Source organism: Trichosurus vulpecula, chromosome 1, assembly GCF_011100635.1.
Source record: "Trichosurus vulpecula isolate mTriVul1 chromosome 1, mTriVul1.pri, whole genome shotgun sequence".
NCBI lineage: Eukaryota > Metazoa > Chordata > Mammalia > Diprotodontia > Phalangeridae > Trichosurus > Trichosurus vulpecula.
The window spans coordinates 403714456-403730810 of NC_050573.1; the positions used below are offsets into that span (position 1 = coordinate 403714456).

General features: G+C 39.9%; 1 protein-coding gene across 1 annotated transcript in view; it reads right to left on the bottom strand.

The window, feature by feature from the left end:
- Positions 1 to 5451, bottom strand: part of LIFR (LIF receptor subunit alpha) — a 90667-nt gene extending 85216 nt beyond the window's left edge. The window contains 1 exon segment of the mRNA XM_036758899.1: positions 5110 to 5451. The gene's annotated coding sequence lies outside the window, so the exon portion shown is untranslated.
- Positions 5452 to 16355: the final 10904 nt, after the last annotated feature.

The following is a 16355-nucleotide window of genomic DNA, read 5'->3' on the forward strand; positions in this document are numbered from 1 at the left end:
AGTCATTGGCATTTATTGAATCTGGGGAAGGTGGGGGGGAGGGGGCGGTTAACCTGAGCTTGAGGAAGATCAATTTGACACTGAGTGAAAGATGGACTAGAGTAGAGAGAAACTTGAAGCAGGGAGACCAACCAGAAAGATATTACAGTAGTTCAGATGAAGTAATGAGGGCCTTCACCAGGGTGGCAGCAGTGTCAGAGAAGAGAAGAGGATATGTCAGGGAGATGCTTTGAAGGTAGACCTGACAACTGATTGGACTGGAGGGTAGGGAAGAGAAAGAGGGGCAGAAAATGACAGCTAGTTAACTAGCCTGGTCACTAGAAGGATGGTGATGTCTTCCAAAATAACAGAGAAGTGAGAAAGAGGGGAAGTCTTAGGGGGAGAGACGAGTTCATTTCGGTCTGGAGGTCAGGAGAGAGGTTAGATCTGTATAAGAAGATCTGAGAATCATCAGCATAGAGATGATAATTAAATCCACAGGAGCTGATGAGATCATCAAGTGAAATGGTATAGAGGCAGAAGAAAAGGGCTAAAGCTTAGGAGAATGAACTGGATGAAGACCCATCAAATAGGAGATTTTAGAAGGAATGGTCAGAAAGGCAGGAGGAAACTAGAAAAGAGCAGTGTCAAGAAAAACCTAGAAAGGAGATAGTACCAAGGGATAAGACTACATTGATGGGGAGTTCACTAGTTTAAGGCAGCACATTCCACTTCTGGACAGCTTTGATTGTTATAAATAAATAATACATCCCCTATATTAACTAAGGCTTTGAGCTTTCATGTAACAAATGTGATTTATCATAAAATAGATTCCTAGTTGCCATCCAAAGCAGCATTCAGGGGTACTTTTAAAAAGTGCATGTAAAAAGTATCTGCCACTGTATGTACCTTGTATTACCTTCTAACACACACACTCCACACCCCATGACCAAGAGCTCTCTATCTTTCCTACTTCTCAATTTCATTCTTGCACGAACATTTGCAAATTTTGAACCTCTGAGGGAAAATGCTTTTTGGAATGAACTAAAAGGTAGCTGTGGGTTACAATATCTGACAGAAACATACCAAGTGAAGATCAAGCCCAGACATTCAAAGACTACCTGTAGACTCATATGTCATTTATAATAGGACATAGGACAGTGGTTCTCAACTTTAGGTCTGTGGACTTTTAAGGAAATTTTTGGTAACTATATAATTAGTTTCCTTTGTAATTCCATGTATTTTATTTTATGCATTTAAAAACATTATTGTTAAAAGAGGTTCAGGACACAAAAAAGGTTAAGAACACTCATATAGGGGAAAGAATACTAGTCTGAGGCAGAAGACCAGGATACTAAAAGTCTGGACCTCAGCTTCCTTATGTCCAAAAAATTAAGAGACTGAATTGGATGGTCATTAATGTCTTTTGCATTTCTAACATCCTAAGGTTCATCATCAAGATTACAGGTAACTTAAGGTTCTAATATTATAATATTTAACATGCACAGTACCTGCCATCAAGAAGTTTACATAAGCAAATTTAGAGACTGTGTGTAAATGCTAAGGACATGCTTTACATTTACCATAGTAAAAAATCATAATTATCATGGTTGCTTATTTCATTTATGCCTAAAGAACTATTTTACACTTATATCTGCAAGCATAAGGCTAATTTTAGTCTTCTGAGACAAATAAATTTAAAACCAGCTAAGATTTAAACAGGTAAATGTCTTCATTTATATTGTCTGCCCTTACCTTACTACTGTCCTCTGAAATCAGTGCTGTCACTACTTGGTTTTCCAAAACTATTTTTAAACTACTACTTTCACATTTCCCCTGGACCTTCCAATTAATAATAGTGACAGTAAATGTTCGGATTAAAGTTGAACATACATATAATTCAGGGTTCAATTCAACAAACATTTATCAAGTACCTACTACCTAAAAAGTACTGTGAATACAAAAAGCATAACAAAGCCTGAGCATAAAGAAAAATCTAATTAGATTTAAAATAAACAGTTCGGTTAAGGTACCAACCTATTGGAAAAAAAAAATCTTTTCTGCAAGATGATGACAGAATCATAAAATCTTAGTGGTCAGATAGGATAAAAAGATAGATACTTATTAAAATTTCTATCATACTGCCTGCCACCAAAACTAACTTTACTTCCCAAGCTTGCAAATGACAAGAAGGCAAGAAGAACTCATTTGCATGCACTTGCCAGCTCTCTCTTTGTCTTTCTCTCTCTCAACATGTATAAATGCACAAACCCACAGATAGACTTAGAATGACAAGAAGCTTACAAATTAGAAATATGTAAGGAAATGCCACAGGTTTCCAAATGTTAACCTAAAATAGAGAAAGAACACAATCCTTTTATGATGAGAATGACAATAAAATACAGGTACTATGTTATATACATTTTAATCTTTTAGTGAACAGTTAATACAAATTGTAATATCTAAAAGATAGTGCTTTTGAAAACTTTACAAGTAAACAAATGGATGCTTCAATAAAATGGAGATTGTATGTAGGGCATATAATATCAAAATAGTCCATTGTTGCATCAACAAATCACTGTTTTAATATTTTAATTTCATGTCAAAGTAATGAATAAAACACTATATTTTCAGAGAACACACTAAAGTATAAAATGTGAGAGAAAAGGTTGCCTAAAATGAGGAAGGTGGGGCATTTAACTTTTAATTATAAAATATATCAAGATTCAAATCTTCAAAGTACAGGACCTAAATAATACAAAATTTAGTACAAAATTCCCCCAAATCTGGGTATAGTTACCAAGACAGGGCAACTTTCATTAACCCTCCAATATTCAGGTTTGGTTCTATTGAAAATTTCATGAAATGTTTCCTTACTGTAAGTCAAAGATTATTTTCAGTATGGAAGATATGGGAATCTATGTACCACAGTGATAGATGTTAAATAAAATTTTAGGAATTTGTAAACATATACATATGTATGCCTATAATATGGGTTGTTTTAACACAAAACCTCAGCGTTAGATAATTCTCAAATTTAATGTTAAGTAAAGCTATAAAATCTTTCTTTATATAGTCCATCTCCACTAATACTATAATTTACAAGTGTAAAAAACACTAAGAATTCAAACTTAAATGAAACAGACATTCAATAAAATCCATCATTAGTGCACATAAAAACATATATATTCACCCACCTCATTAATGTTATTAAAGGACCATATCCCAGAAGTGATCATTCTTGTAACTTACCTATATATGCCTGCCAAAGGAGTGTAAAATTTGTAACAAAACTGAATAATCTATGGAATTCACTGATTCTGGAGCCTAAGGGTAGATATATTACTTTAGACCATAAATTATTGTTTCCTTACTTTAATCACAAAAATTCTTTTCATGTCCAAACTTATTAAAAATTAGAGCACAAATACTATTTCTTGAAATGCAAATCTCTCAACTAAGAAGTCGTCTCACTTGTCTTACCTCCCTTTCAAATGAATAGCTAATTTCTTTGGCAAGACACTATAGTCTGGGTGAGACTCTAGCCCTGTATCTTATAATTAGAAAGCTTATTGGTTGATTAAATAAATACTAGGATTAACACTATATCGCTAAGCACCATAAAAACCCTTAAGTATATGCAGAGCGTTGGTGTATGTGGGGGGATGCAAAGGACCAAGTACAGCAGAATCTGAATGATGGAGATGGAATACTCATGTTTTGGTATCTGACAATAAACATATGATGCATGCCTTGGGCAATATTTTGTTATTATTCAAATCAACTTACAAACCCTAAAAATGGATTGGAAAAAAATACTTTTCAGACAATTTTAGAGATGACACCTTTATGTTTTATGCTACTTGAGTAAGACCATTAAAAGAATTATGTTTGTAAGAAATCAAGCACAGTTCCTGATCTATTCAATTCCTAAGAAGCCAAAAATCAGGTTTGCACTGCTTTAGGTGTGGGTGTGATATAACCCAAACCCAGTTTCTTGGAAGAGAAACAGCTCACCTTGAAAACATACCACACGAGTTTAATGTGCAATTAGCTAATACTGCCTCCAAATCAACAGTTTCTGCCTGACCACTCAAAGACCAAGGTAAAAAACACACAAGGGAAAAAGAACATTGTGACTTTATGAACTACATGCAAAATTTCTGTCCTCTTTCTCAGTTTGAAAGAAATGGTGATTTAAGGATTTGGGGCAACTCCTAATTAAAATTCTCAATGCTAAAAAAAAAAAAAAAAAAAAAAAAGCCTGACACCAAAGAAAGTTTCCATAACAACAATGCAAGGAGATGCCTTATGCAAGCTTCCTTTCAAAAACAGCAAATCACTTTTATATGGTATCCCATAGTTAGCAAAACACTAAAAATAATTTCAACCAGAGCTTCACACAATCTTTTTTTTTTAAGTGTAGTATAGAGCTGGATAGTGGAAGCAACTCCCATCATTCAAGTGCACTTAAGAGGAGAGCACCTTGCATCGGACAAGACATGATTTTCTTGCACTAATTCATTCTCGCTCTAGCTTTTACACCTAGTGTACTCCACCTGCACCAACACGTTCCAAACTTCACCTTATATAGCAGCACACTTTTCACCAAAGTCTAACCATGTCCAGTCAACCAACATTGAAGAAGAAAGCTTGGTTAAGTGTATTTTTTTAAGTTGTTGAAGAGGTAATTAAGTACAAAGTCAGGGCGTGGGGGAGGGGGAAAGGAGGAAGGATGGTTGGTGATGTTCTTGAAGATGGACGGAGCCATATGGACATAGAAACCAGGGAGCTTGTCCTATTTCCAAAGAGATAAAAATCAGCGCGTTCTTTCCCTCATCCCGGTCAGCTGACCTTTGGCCTCGAAACTTAAGATGATCCCATCCCATTGTCTTCGGAACCCCAAAAGGGGCAGAGGGGAACTTGAGCATGGGAGAAATCTGGAGGGATCACAGAGTGAGGGGTCGTCGCCCTCTCCCACCGCCATCCCCCCAGGGCTGTCACCTTGCTGCGGTGGGGGCGGTGAGGACCGCCGGGCTTTGGGGGTGTCTGAGGGATTTGGGGGGGTCTGCCCTCTCCGCGCCCCCCGCAGGGAGCCCCACCACCCGGTCTAGCCCTCCCGTTACTCACCCACGGGCGGGCGGCGGAGCCGGCGCCGCTACTTCTGCATCCTCCCGTGGGCGGCGCGGCCGCTCCGCAGCCTCCCGAGCTCTGGCTCCGGGGCTCCCGGCGCCGGCCCGAGCGAGCGAAGGGGGAAGGGAGGCAGAGCCGGGGCAGGGACCCGCCGCCGCCGCCTCGGCTTTCTCTCCGCACTCCCGGGGCTCCCGAGGCCACGACAGGCCCGCCCCCCCGGCCTCCTTCCACGGTCCCCCCGCCGCCTAGCCGCGAGCCCGGCTTCCACGCGATCTCCGCCTCTACGGACGCCTCGGCTCCAGTCCCCGGGCCCTCAGGCAACGGTAACGGCCCCGGCGGCAGCGGCCGAGCCCGAGACCCGACAGCTGTGACTGCGGCGCGCGGGGGCGGCGCCTGCACGCAGCACAGCTGGGGGCGCTGCTCCCCGGGGCCCCGCCCCCGCCACCCCCTCCCCCTCCCACCCACCCACACACCCTCGCGGCTCCACCCGGCTCGCTCCCTCCTACTCCAGCCGGCTCCCTCTACAACCACAACAGGAAGCCAGGAGCGAGCCCCCGCCTCGCTCTCTCCCTGCTTCCCTCCCTCTCCCAGTCTGGTCCCGTCCGGCGCGCGCGCGCCCCGCGCTGGGAAAACCGAAGAGACGCTCGTGCGCGCCCCGGGGGCCTTTCCAGGCGCGCTCGGCGGCGCAGCGGGGGTCGGGCTCAGTGGGTGGTGCTTCCAGAGGGACTCCCCCGACTTCCTTACCTCCCCCACCCCTGTCCCAGGGTAAATCTTGAAAGGTCATTTAAATCTCCAAAAGAAGGAAGGAGGGGCGAAGGAGCTCGGTCCGAGAGGGGTTGCCTGCCTACTCGGAGCCGAGCAAAAAGGGACCGAGCCGGGGACTTGGAAGGCTCCGAGAGGGGCTACAGGAGGCACAGCCAGTCCAGACGAAGGCTATGCACAAGTTCCAAAGACTCGAGTGCAAAAAAAAAAAAAAAAAAATCTGGCCGTAAGCCCAACGAGCATATTGCTAATTAATAATAGTAATGTAACTTGGGGAGGGGAGAAAAGCGAGAAGCACATCCTTTCTAATCACCACGGAGCTGCATACACGCGTATCTCCTGGGCTATGCATTTTATGGAGGGTTCCAGAGGCATGGTTATTATTTTGCTTGCGGGGGTAGGGAGGGAGAGGGAGGGGATGCCTTAAGTTGTCCTATTCCTTTCCACCGCCCTCCTTCCAGTCCCATGTTTTAAAAGACCTCATTCCACATGAGCTTCGAGGGTCCTGGTATGGTTTATTACTCTGTTTATCTTGAAATAATCAGACACCGCTACCTCTCAACGGGTGTGCGAGTCAGGGGCTACCGATTCCCCGCGCTAAACCTGGCAGCCGTGCCCAGAGACGGTGCTGGGCCAATGAGTGCATTCCAATTTCTCTGGGCTATTAATGTTGCACTCTAGGTAGCCCGTGGTCTTGGCCTAACTGTAGGTTAGGGCAAACTTTCCTTGGGGAGGGATACTTAGGTTTGAGAGGACAGACAGGACATTCTCTTTACTGAGAATTTCCTGGAGCCATCTAGTCTTGCCTGTAAAGCAAGGCGTGGCTGGGCTATTATTTGTATGAAGAAGAAACGGATCCCTTAATGGTGTAAGATTTTTCCTCTGTGCATTGTTCCCATTTCCGCAGTTTCACTTGGCCACGGTGTGCTCCCGAAGTAATGCACAAGATGAAATTAGCAGAGGAGTGTTTGATGGCGCAGAATCACGGTGGGAAGATGTTTACTCTTGATGCCGGACACTTTTGATAATGTTTGGCTTGGCACAGTTAATTTTTGCAGTGTTAAGAAATGTGCCAGATGGAAATGTTGGCACGCAAATTACAGGGGTACTGGATACACACCTTCCTCTGGAGACCTGATTTTTTTTTAATAGGCAGAAAGAGACATTGCAATTTCGAAGCACAACAGTTCCAGGAGGTCAGGTTCTAGAGACATTAGTCCATGAAGTGGATATAGTGAATGTTGTCCTGTGGCAGCTTCTACACTGGCAAAGCTTGGTATGTTTTTCCAACCTTTTCCTGTTGATGTAATAGTGAAATAAAATGCCTTAGATTGTTTTGTTCAATGAAAAAAAATAATTCCTACAGGAGAGGTTTAAAAAAAAAGCACGGGACTATTCTCTGCGCACCAGCTATATGCTTGATCTAAGTGGATTTTCTTCCCTGGGCCTATCACTTCCAAGGAGTACACTTTGAAAAATGTTCTGCCCTATATGGATGAAATTCTATGATAGATCCTTTTTCCATTCTTGTCTTACACTACTTGCATCCTCGCCAGTTGGAAAAAATGCTATGCACACATAGTGGAGAAAGTTAGCAACTGGCTTGAAGTAATTGAAACACCCTTTCCCTGAGAATTTTCCAGTTTTAAGCACTTTGTATAGAAATACATACTTAAGTGCCTTTTTAAAAAATATTGTTGAAAAATAATCATGGTATCATGAGAGTTTGGATGGATGAGTTAACTGCGCATATTTATTGCTGCTGCAATGTCATTCCTTTTCTTTTTTTAAAGCTACTTCAGGTATCCCTCTGTTCACAACGGTAGTGTTGCAAACTTTTAATACAAACTTGCAGGTGAAAGATAATGGATTTTATATTTACATATTAAAGAAAAGAGTTTACCAAAGCATCAATTTTTAGGGATCTGGGTATGACTAGCTCTTCACACCACCAATGACTCACTACTAGCCACCTAAAAAGTTGATGTATATGTATGGCTTTGCTAGCTATGCAACCCAAGTGAATTATCTCAACCAACTGTAGAAAAATGTGAATTAACTAATGTGGATTATTTAGATAATTTTTATTTTAATTGAACTAGTTTTCCCTTCCACCTAGAACAATCTATAAATATCACTAACTCTCATTCCCCATGAGCCTTGAGGGTCCTGGTATAGTTTATTATTCTCTTTATCTCAAAATACTTAGGCACCACTACTTCTTAATAGGTGTGCAAGTGTTCAGATTTTTCCCCCTTTTTCAAAATGAGGCATGGAACAATGATAAGCCACTAGTATGAGAATTCAAGCTCTGAGAGCTTTAGGTACTTACTAATAATGCTGATGGACAAAGATATTGTTTCTGTATATGATAAAGATGCCCAAATTAGAAATAAAAGGTCATATTATGTAACAATAAATTAAGCTCGTTTCGGATGTGAATGTGAATAAAGTAGCATATCCCACAACAAACTGCAACTAGTAGACATACTGCTAGGTAAGCAGGATGGTCTTGTTACCTGACTGGATATTATAGACCTGTGCTCTTCCTCCTAGTTCTCCAGCCATTAGTATCATAGAGTTAGGGTCCGAGGGACTTTACAAGTCATGTGGTCTACTCTAGCCCCTTGTTTTGAAGATGAGAAAACTCGGGGCCAAAGAAGTTAAATGGTTTGCCTAAGGTCACATAGATGGTAAGTGGAAGGAAGATTTGCAAATTGGGCACTCTTTTCATTACAATCTGGTTCATTCTCTTTTTTAAATTTGCTTTTCAATTTTATCCTAGTTTCTTTAGCTATCTGTTATAACTTTAGGAGATGTCAGTAGAAATGTTTGGATGAGAAATGACCTCTCAGTCAAGCAGAAAATAATAATAATACCCGTGATGAAAGTTCTAGAAGTGAGGGGCTTTGTCCTTTGAAAAGATCAGTCAGTCATGAAAGCCACGAACTTGAGCTGATGGTTCTTTTCTTTGTTATTAAATTACACGTATCTTGGCCCATTAAGCATGCTTCTCATGTTGTGTGAGCTAATATGTACAGTGTTTATAAATCAGTGGAACAAGATACAGCAGAGTTCCTGGAAGAAATTTTGGAACTGAATAAAAATCTTCCAATTAAGTATAGTCACCAACAAATGTCAAAGCTTTTTATTTACTAACCAGTGAGGGGTTGAATGGAGTGAAGCTATTCCTAGTCTTAAGCCTGATTGATAAATGTAAAATTAAATTGGTTGACTTTGGAGCAATGTTTTGGACAAGATTCAAACTTATAATTAGATCACTTGGTAAAAAAAAGACAGGAGAGCTAATTTTCCCTTGGATTTAGAAGTCTTTACCCAGAGCGGTTTGGAATTCTGTCTAAGAGATATGGAAAATGTAACAGACACTATTCTAGATAACATATCCCTAGGAATCTGTTCAGAAGCTTTTCTCAGGGACAAAATGTATGATTTTTTTAAAGAAAAGTTTATGCTGAGTAGTGGAAATCCACAAAATATTTGATATCTAAACTTTTTTTTAATCATCTATATTTGCTTTTTTCATTTCATCCCTTTGACATTAATGAAGGGAACTTGCTCTACTTGAAAGAACACTGGGCAAGGTTCTCTGCTTAAACAAAGGGGCAGCTTCCTTCAGGAGGCTGGACACAATGAGATTAATTCTACAATAATTTATTAAGTGCATATTATGTGCCAATCACCACCCAGCACTTAGCACAGCGTCTTGTACATACTGAACACTTATAAATGTTCATGGATTGATTGATTTTTATCTGTATAAGAATAAAAGGACAAGGAAGCCATCCATTCACTCAAGGAGTTTATGCATTATTGGGAGAAAAAAAAAACATGTACATAGCAAATGAAATACAAAATATATGCAAATTAATTTTCCAAGGAGGGAGGATGTGATACTCAAATTGAGCTTCAAAGGAAGATGGAGATTCTATAAGGTTGAGTTGAAGAATGAATACATTTTAGTTATAAGTAATGACAGCCTTTGTAATGACGTGAATGCTGGAGATGTAATGTTGTATACCGGAAAGCAGCAAGCAATCCACTTTAGCTGCAACATAACATTTTCAAAGATCAGTAAAGTGGAATAAGACTGGAAAGGTAGACTGTAGCCAGATTGTGAAGGGCTTTAAAAACCAAGCAGAAGAGTTTACATCTAATCCCGCAGGTAATAAGTTGCCACTGAAGTTTCTAGAGTAGAGGAGTGATATGGCCAGACATATGTTTTAGAAATAAAAAATTAGCAACTGTGTGGAGGATGGATTGGAGATAGGAGACATTAGGGGCTGGGAGTCCAATTAAGAAGCTTTTCCAACAGCCCAGGTGACAGGTGATGCAGGCCTGAACCAGAGGTGTGATGGAGCCAGCTCAAACTTCTTTGAGCCAATTGGTTAAATTTTCAATGTGAGCATTTACAGATTGGAAATCAGTGCTATACATGAGGGCTAGATTTATTGTTTTGATGATTGACTAGATAAAAGAAAGTGACAGAGAAAGTGTTAATACTGCAGATTAAACTTAAAGGCATATCAGAGCCTATATATTTTTTTTCTTTTGAAAGCTAGTTGTTAAATATTTTCCATCACATTCATGGCCTGAACTAAAATGTGAACTGAGAAGAGAGAGGCTCAAAATATGTAAGTTCCCTGAGAGCATGGAGTGTCTCACATCTGTATTTCTATCCCAAATGACTGACAGAATGTCAGGTACCTAGCAGACACTTAATAAATGCTTATTGATTGATATATCATGGAGGTAGAATGGACAAGACTTAACAAGTGACTGAATGTAAGGGTGAGGAGGAGAAGAGAGTCAAGGATGACTGAAATTGTGAAACTGAGTGCCTGGAAAGACACTGATGTCCTGCAATAGAAATAGAAAAATTTACAAGAGTGCAGGGTCTCTGGGGAAAACTAGGGAGTTCTCTTTTGGACATGCTGAATTTGGGGTGGGGGGGAGTAGAGGCAATCAGTGTTAGGTGACTTGTCCAGGGTCACACAGCTAAATTTCTGAGATTAGATTAGAACTCAAGTCCTCCTGACTCCAGGCTGGTGATCTATCCATTTTGCCACCTAGCTGCCCCTAGACATACTGAATTTCAGATCCCTTCAGGACATCCAATTGGAGATGTTCAATAGGCAATTTGTGTTGTGGGACAGGAGACAAATTCAGGAGACATTCTAGGGCTAGATACATAGCTTTGAGAGTCAGCTGAATAGAGGTTATAGTTGAATTCATAAGAACCAATGAGATCACCAAGAAAGTATAGAGAAAAAAGAGGTCTAGGGTGGAATAAGGATAATAATCCAACAAAGGAAACTGAGAAAGAGTCATCAAAAAAGAGAACCAGAAAAAAGCATGGTAAACAAAATCTAGGTACAAGAGAGTGTTTATGAGGAAGGGATAGTCAACAGCCTTGAACACTATAATAAAAATCAAGAAAGATCTGTGGAAAAGCAATTAATAGGTCATTAGCAACCCTGGCGGGGAGAAGCCCAAGTTGAGTGATGAGGGTGGAAGTAAAATTCCAAGAGACTGAGAAGTGAATGTGAGTGAGAAAATTGATAAAATAAATCTAGACAACTTTTTTTGCGGGGATGGGGTTTGTAAAAAGAGGAAGAGATAATAGTAGCTTTAAGGACATTGTAAGATCAAATGAAGATTTTTTTTTTCCAGGCTAGAGACGATCTGGGCTTGTGTGTGATTTGTCCTTCATTCTTGAATAGGACCATGACATCAGGAAGATGATGCCATGACTTTCAAATGAATTGCATTTAAGTGAGGGAGTGCTATGCAAGGTCACCAGCCTTAGTTTCTCCTCTGGAACCATCTGGGTCCAGTCCCTAAATAGTAATAGATCAGAAGAGATTGAAATGTAGAGAGAAAAGGGGGGACAATCAAAGAAGCAACCTCTTTTTGAAACCAAGAGGTGATAAGATCAAGGATACAAATAGAGGGATTGGAATTTATTAAAAAAAACAATGGTCCCCCTTTCCTCCTAAAGCTGGAACAATGGAGAAGAGAAGGAAGGAAGACACTGAAATGATCTAGTGTGTAGAGTTGAAGGAAAAATGAAGCTCGTGAAGGTTGGCCTCATTTTTTTTCAGTGAATTATTTGTGAGGTCTTCTTCTGAGAGAGACAGAAAGGTCGGTATAGGTGGTTTGAAGTGAGACAAGAAAGGTTGGGGACAGATGTAGAGGGGAGGTAGAAAGTTAATCAGAGAAGAACCAAAGAACAGGCATGCAATGAGGTCGTAGTTGAGATTACATAATACAAATTTGTGGTCCGTTCAGCATGGCTCCTTGGAGCAGACCAGGTGGATGGTGGGAATAATCAGGGGTTAGAGTTTGATATAGGTCATGGGGTAAGGAACTCAAGAGTAGAGTAAAATGTAAAGTTGAACTGATTAGCTAAACAGTTAAAGTTTGGCCTAGCACAGACATTCTTGAGATGTCACCATTAACCATTTCTTCAAGTCTCGAAGGCTTTCCTACCTTCAAGAATCTTACCTTAAAATTCAGATGTAACAGCTTAAGCTGCTATGAACTCATAACTTTATACAGTCGTTGACAGCTAGGTAAGAGCATCAAAGTCCTACTCAAGATAAAGGTCTAAGAGAAAATGTCCCAGGAAAAGGATAAAGAGACACTAATAGGAGAGATGAGAAATCATTGAAGATTAATCTCATGTATTTCAAAAATTTTGCCTACAAGGAGGTCAGTGGCAAAAAAAGGCCATGTAGCTATCTATCTCTCTGTCTATCTATACATAGTAACACTTTTTGTAATAGTGAAGAATTATAAACAAAATTAGATGCTCAGTGACTGGGCTAAACAACAGTTGGTACATGAATGCAACGGAACATTACTGGGCTGTTATAAATGATGAATATAGTGAATACAGAGAAGCATGGGAAGACTTATATGAACTGATGGGAAGGGAAGTAATCAGAACCAAGAAAATACTATTTACAATGACTATAAGAATGCAACTATTTTTCTCTTTTTCATTCTTCATGTCAAGGGATGGCTTTCTTGGAGGAGGAGGAATAAAGGATTCAGTGGGAAATGTAGGGGATGTAAAAATATAAGCTACTATTTTTTCTAAATTGCATAGGGTGAGTAGACCTTGCCTGCTACTTTCCTGCTCTGTAGTTGATATCCTGGTCTGCTGCGCTCTCTGGTTTTGCGGTCCTTTCACCCAAAGTCCTTCTTTTCTCTTTTCCCTAACCGAGCTCCATCCTCCTCCCCTCTCTCACTATCTTTTTTCATCACCTCAAAATTACATATCTACCACTTTGAATTCCCTTTCATCTCTATCATTCTCTGTACCTTGTACCTTTCAGTTCTTTGTTTGAGCCTATGTTCTCTTCATCTCCCATCATCTCTTATTATTCCTTGTCATTTTATATTCTTTAACTGTTGCTTGGAATTGGGAGGGGGGAAGGAGAGAGGAAGAACTCCTTAAAAATCACTGCTGCTTTTAACCCCAGGACAGATTTCTCTTAAGACTCAGGATACAGAATCCAGTGCTAAAATTCTCAGGTGAGCTAATGGGTCTCACAAAAGAATAATTTATTTCCTTCTCCTGGGCAGTATTAAATCCATTATTCATTAATTCCTACAGCCATCGAACTGAATAGGATGCCAGAGGTACCATTTTGCAGGTGAAAGGAAGAAAGTGGAAGATTAAGGGATTTAGCCGAAGTCAGGCCAGAGAAAGATAGCAGAGCTGCTAGAAATAGAAAACCAATTCCAAAGATCCTTGAATCCAATTCAGCAAATTACTCTATTCAAAGCATTCAATCCATATCTTTCAAGATACTATACAAGGTCAGAAATCTCAAAACTATAAGTAACATCTTCTTCTCCAGTTTTTGTGACTATGAAGACTTTTTATTGTAAAATTTTGCTTCCAGGATAAATTTAAAGCCTCTAAAAGTCTGGTTAGGTGAAAAGTTCCTTGTTCATTTAGGAAAAAAATAATTTGAATAATGATGAGGTCTCTAAGGCTTATTTCAGGTGCTAAATCTGGCTCATTGCCTAGGCTCTACATTGGGAAACTGGTCTCTTAGGTAGTCATCACCATGGTAGCTTTGGCCAATAGGGATGTCAGCTGATGATTTCCAAGTCTGAATTTCAGGTGACTGAAGACAATGCTGTCTCAGCAGAAGGTTTGTATCTGTCAAGGTTCTTTGACACATGTAGCAAAATGTAGTTTGTTCAGTAAATAACACCATTGATCCAAAAATTTTTTTAACAGATTGTCTAATCTAACATTACATCTTGCCCCCAGCCTTTGAAATGCCATCTAGTCTAGTTCTGACTCCTTTAAGTAGAATCGACCTAAATTACAATATGCCTAATTACTGGCCTTTACTTAAAGACTGCCAGGAAGGAAAAACATAGTCAGTTACACTAACATTGTTCTAATAAAAGTGAGGGTATAACGCACATACATGCCATCTGGCCATCCACCCGTGGCATCTCACCATTTGTCTGTCTCAGCTGACCTGCTCTTGCACCCCTTGGACCAATGTTCTCCACACTGGACCTAAGACCTGGACCTTCCTGAATCTATGCCCCTTGTCCCTGAGGAAGTTAAACTGGTCGTCATTTTTGGAGCTCTGGATCTATGGCCCAAACCAGCTGATTATTAACTGTGTGAAAACTAACCCATTTAGCTGTCTAATTAGCATATCCATTGCTGGCTTCAGACACTAACCATCCTTCAACTTCACATCTTTTCTAGCTATCCATCCAAACCATCTCACAATCACCTGCCTCCTGTCACCTGCTCCTTCCCACATGAATCAGAACCCTACATACCAGATATTCTAGAATCTCAACCTTCTACACCCACTACTCACACACACTGGAGCAGCTAGGTGATGGAGTGGATAGAACAGCGGGTTGGAGTCAGGAAGACTCATCTTCCTGTTCAAATCTAGCCTCAGGTACTCACTAGCTGTGTGACCCTGGGCAAGTCACTTAACCCTGTTTGCCTCAGTTTCCTCATCTGTAAAATGAGCTAGAAAAGGAAATGAATGGTAAACCACTCCAGTATCTTCACCAAGAAAACCCCAAATTGGGTCAGGAAGAGTCAGACACCACTGAAAAACTACTCAGCAACAACATACACACACTACTTTCTATCTCCCCAGGGGAAAAAATATTCCATTGCCTGATCACCCCTTCCTGATGTGTCTTGCCTTCCCTCATTAGAATGTAAATTCTTGAGGGTAGAGATTGTCTCTTTAAAAATATTTGTATCCCAAGGGTTTATCATAGTGCTTGGCACATAGTAAGCTTAATAAATGCTTTTTTCATTCATTCCCATTTATGACAGATATAACTTTAGACATTATATATTAAATGTGTTGGCATCTTAATTCTTGGAGATGATTTAGAAAATATTAGTTAAAATAAAGGTGCTAACATTTATAGTCATAAAATCCCTGCTGGCTGGTAAATAGTCTGCTTCTGACTACTAGAGCTAAGAGAGATGAAATAGACAGACACATGGATGATAAACCATTTAACCAGATTCAACCTTGTTTCCTAATAATCCCGGTCATAGTTCTAACCCTGGTATAACAGATGACCCAAAGCTTAATGATTAAGCTATGAAATTTATTTAATAAAAACATTCAGTAACCCCTGGGTAAAAGAATTCCTTAAGGTGTTAAAATCAGTCTCCAAAAATATAACAGCAGACAAATAGCCACTAGGATATAAAAACAGTCCACCAGGAAGTTCCCTAGGGACTAGGAATCTCTGCACCAAAGTCCTAGGGATTATCTGTATTCCCTTGGCCTCAGTGGGCCCAGAACTGGGTCCCAATCAATCTACCAAAGGGCAAAGTTAACTCAAATTGTCCTTCAGTTCTGTTCCATTTCATCTTGGCTTCTAACAGTGGTTGGTGTTGTGGGAATATTAGAGTTACCTAAAGCTTTCTTGATTCTCTCAGTATCCTGTCCTACAATAGGAGGCAATTATCCCCAGAAGGATTTTCGCCATCAGGTAACACATTTTGTTTTCAGCCACAGCCACTCATGAAATACACTACCAGGATATAAAGAGGTTAAAGTTTGCTCTTTTTCTCACTGCATTGAGTAATCCAACCACTGAAATAACAGAGTCTTAAAGTACTATAATTTAGTATTATTTAAGATATGTTTAGGGGATGGTAGAATTTAGAGTACCTTAGTAGGTTTTTTTAAATTTACGAAAAAGGATTTTTCAGTTCTTTGTTCTTTGTTTTTGTTTCCAGCAAATGCCATTTTAAATTCTTAATGTTTAAAATTTAACATTTGATAACATCAAAGATCTGGGGTTAACTACAGCTCGTAAAAGTGTTAGCAATTAACATATAACTTTAGCCTACAGGATTTGGGAATTTATAATTCCTTTAATTTTAAATACTTGGCAAGCGTATTTTATCTTTAGAGAAAAATTTAGAGAGT